Source organism: Scomber scombrus, chromosome 9, assembly GCF_963691925.1.
Source record: "Scomber scombrus chromosome 9, fScoSco1.1, whole genome shotgun sequence".
NCBI classification, from domain to species: Eukaryota; Metazoa; Chordata; class Actinopteri; order Scombriformes; family Scombridae; genus Scomber; species Scomber scombrus.
In genome coordinates this window covers 15,508,185-15,512,675 of record NC_084978.1, presented here as the reverse complement: position 1 = coordinate 15,512,675, position 4,491 = coordinate 15,508,185, and positions in this window count along the sequence as shown.

Below are 4,491 nucleotides of genomic sequence, written 5' to 3'. Positions count from 1 at the left end.
TAATGAAAATTAAATATGAAAATTGAAAAAGTTAATTAAGAAGTATGATGCACTGTATGTTTGTGTTTATTTTTGAGGCTGTAGTTTGTGGTGTCATTGCATCAGATTGTGTGATTCTGTAATATGTTCAGAGGTGTTTTTTTCCCTCTCTGTGCTGTTTCTTTACCCTGGAGATTGTTTGCAAATTGGAAAATAGGGAGGGACTGCAAAAGTGAAATTTTGTTCTCTGTTCATTTGTCAGAAGAAACCAGAAAAAGCCTCGCAGCCAGTTGCTCTGGGGGTAGATGAGTTTTGCATTCTAGCTAACAATAAAGCAACAAACTGCATCATAGGCTGCAACATTAATGATGATATGAAAAGCAGAGTAGAGGCATGTCAAGGGCTCTTTGTTGATAATCAGCCCTGCTTGTACTCATCCGATCCAAAGTTATTATCTCTTATTGGCTGATATGTAACCATGCAGTAATTTAGCTAATAGCAGTGTCCCAACCTGCTTCTTACACGACTCTAGCTGAGTTTTAGAACTATGGATTCAGTATTTCTGTGGAAGCCTGTATGGCTGAAGCATGGCAGTATGTGTGTGGAAGGCGTTAGGCAGATGGGATGTGTCTGATATCTCTCACTCAACATAATGAGACGAGAATGCGCTTCACCAATCTCAGGGCCCGTCTGATGGCAAGAGACACAGTGCCCACTCATACGGGAGGGATCTTTCCCCTCTTCAAAGATAATGAGATGACAATGTATTCAACTATCATTAGACAGAGACAGGGTTTGGGGGGAGGATGGAGGGAGAAACATTCTACAGCACTTGTCTGCTGCCTTTGATCAGACGAGAAAAGCAACTGTCATTATTTGTATCCATGGTGGACTTATGAAAGCTCAGCTAACTACTTCATCACTGCTGGTGTCACTTAAAGGCTATAGTTTGCATTGTAGTTCCTCAGGTAAGCAGGTAAGTTCACCTAGATTTCTAGCTGAACAGGAATACACGCTCTGCAGTTACATATTGTCCCACTGCCTGTGTGATATGTTAAATCTCTCTGAATTCAGCTGCTTGACAAAAAATAAATAAAATAAAATAAAATAAAATAAAAAGAATACATAGGCTCTCTCTCTCTCTCTCTCTCTCTCTCTCTCTCTCTCTCTCTCTCTCTCTCTCTCTCTCTCTCTCTCTCTCTCTCTCTCTCTCTCTATATATATATATATATATATATATATTGCAGTGTAAAATCAATTGCCATCACCTGGGAAGAGAAGACACAACATTTTGCCTGACATGGAACTCCATTGCAAGATGTCAAAAGTGCCATGTTAACAGGCTTATTTAAGCAGGCTTGACAAGACAATCTTATTCTAAGTTGACAGTTTGTTGTGGCACTTGTAGAGGGATCCATCTTGTCTTTTGTCCCTGTGGTGAGGATGATCCCGCGTATGCTTTTTTTATTTGTTATTATTCTCAGTCTTTCTTAGAACACTGTGTTTTGACAAATAACTCATTTTTTTCAGGCATTCTTCAGTGAGTATTTGGCCAACAGCTCTGCACTGAAGTTCTGAGACTGTTTTCTGACAGCAGACAATTATGCAGCGTTATCATTTATCTGACAAAAAAAAAAAGTTTGGTCAAATCAAAACTCTGAGACTGTAACATGTAATCTTTGTGTTGCAATTATTTGTAATTTATGAAAGCTTTCATGTTTCTGTAATCAAAAAATTATATAAAAAAGCAACGTAGTATACATACTATATGCCTTCACCGCAAATCAATATAGTACAATGTGTGTAACTTATGCTGTGCTGTTGCATATTTCTCTCATCACTTTCCATCTCTGTTCACTGTCACAAAAAAAAGAATAAAATACGAAGGAGAGCTGCTCCCTCACTCCTAAAAAAAATAACAAAAAAAGGCTAGGGGCAGAGCTCAAAAATAGAACAGTCTGTCTACATTTGTCACACAATTATGAAAGATTGTTCAAACTTTTGTGATACAGGAATCCCTTTAAAACCTGACAAATCATCTCTCGAGTCAGAACTCATCTTGCTCGTAGGCTTCTTAAAGCTCAGCAAGATGCTCATTTGTAAGTAAGAGTAGGAGACGCCTTAACATCCAATTTCCCAACATTTCATCATCACATCTTTATAATTATGCAGGGTTATTAGCTCAAGTATTTGTCCTGGGCATTCTTAATGCTAGTTGACATTTATTATGAACAGTAATGGTATTGGAGATCTTTGATTTGCCGTTTTCAGTGGTAAGTGTGGTTTGGTACATTCTCTGCAGTGCAACAGCACCCTCTCTGGATAATTTATGATATGATTACATCACCATGAAAGAGCAGAGTGAATGTGTGTGATGGTGGTGGAAATATACTAAAACCAACTGCTAAAATTAGCATGGCTGACTGCTCACTAACAAAATCAAAATGGATGGATACATATTTAGAATAATTTGACTTCATTCTGTCATTAAAGTGCCTGAATTAGACTTTAACAATGTACATTCCTGTAGGGCCTTTTTGCACTCAAAACAACATCCTGTGTCTACTTCCTTTTTATTAAATTCTACATTGAATGAACAAAATCCATTACTCATTTGTCTTAAAGCCTAAAACGAATTCTGTAATTTGTCTGTTTTTCTCTTTCCTCCATCTCCTCCTTTATAATGTTTCTTGGTTTCAAAAGGGAAATCAATAAGGCTCAGTGGGTTTTATTCTAATTCGTTCAGCACTAGAAACATGAAACAAATTTATTCAGTGTGGAAATCTTTAAAAAAGCAAATGCTCCATGTAAGGTCATTACTATGCTGTAATGACCTGGAATATAACTTCTTAATTATTCTGTCTATCATAGCTCTTTATTATTTTATGGATAACTTTTATGGTGTAAATTTGAAATGTTTGCTGTGTATTTGTGGATTTTAATTAGTGCACTTATTATTTCAGTAAGACATTGTTGGTGGCTCAAACTACAATATGACTGCAATATGGGGTGCAATATGAGTTAGATTAAATTAATTCTAAATTAAAGAGAAATTAATGAGACATTTATTTGAAAGAAGACTGTTTCATGTGAATTAGATTATGTTAAATACCTAAATGGCTTACATGTTGGGATTGTAATAATAATAATAATAATAATAAAAATAATAATTAGAAGAAAAAGAAGAAGAAGAAGAAGAAGAAGAAGAAGAAGAAGAAGAAGAATAAGAAGAAGAAGAAGAAGAAGAAGAAGAAGAAGAAGAAGAAGAAGAAGAAGAAGAAGAAGAAGAAGAAGAAGAAGAAGAAGAAGAAGAAGAAGAACAGGACTTCTATAGCAGAGTTACCACAGAGTCAAATTAAGCAGTTTGAGTTGAGACAGTAACTTTAGAAATCTGACTTAAAATTAAGCCTGTGTCCTTTCTCATCTTCATGTTTTCCAGCTCTGTTAAATAATATCTACTCAAATTTAAAGTCCATGTTTACTTTGAATCAGATTTGGAAACCTGATGACTTACTTGTAGGTAGTGTATTGCATAATATTCACATAACAAGGTACTGACTCTCTCAATGTTTAGATCCCTGTGTGTTTTTAGCTGTGGTTGCTAACCTACTATATGGGTAGCAACTAGACTGAATTGGCAAAGCAGTTTTGTGCAACAGATGAGGAATTTGAGATTGGGAAACACTAAGCTAAAGCCAACAGAAGAATATAACAGAGCAGAATATAGTCGAGTAGGATCTTGTAACATTGGCAACAGTCCAATGCAGGGGCAAACTGAATGAAGCTATTTTCATTATTATGGTTTCATGTTCCTACAGCCATAACACTATGCCTCTCCAATTAATTGGACAGAGATATATTAAGATAAATATTCTACATGTTGACAGTAATCTTACACTCTGACGAGCTGAATTCAGGGAAAAAGCTATTGTCTTTAATTGATTTTCTTTGTAAGATCTGACAGGAGGAGATGCAGATAAACAGAAATAGAAAGTTGGAGGAGATTAATTTTCGCATTAACTGAGATATGGATTGTGCAAAGGAGGATTTGTTCTAATGTGTTGTGTGTGTAATATTTTCTGTAATCTGAAATGACCTGCAGGTTTCTATATTAAAATTGTACACGTGCACACATAAGCCGGTATTTTGTAGGCAAAAACCATCAAATCTAATCAAACAAGCTATAGGAGGGTGGGGAAGAGGGAATTTGAATATGATTTGGTGGGTAAACAGTGAAAAAAACAAGGGCAAGCAATAGCAGTTGGTCCACAGTCTGTTGATGGGAGTGAACAAAACGCATCAACAAACATGCTTGCTTGATTAAAAAAGTGGGTGCTGTGATGAGAACAAAACTGAGGTTAATGCTGACATCAAAGTAGCATCCAAGTCTGTTTAGTCAAAGAATCAGTTTAGTTTACTTAAAGCAGAACAACAAGAAAAAGAAAAATGTGCCTGCCGAGGGGCCACATTGAGTTCAAAACATGGATTTGAACATGCAGAGAAGACTTAAGT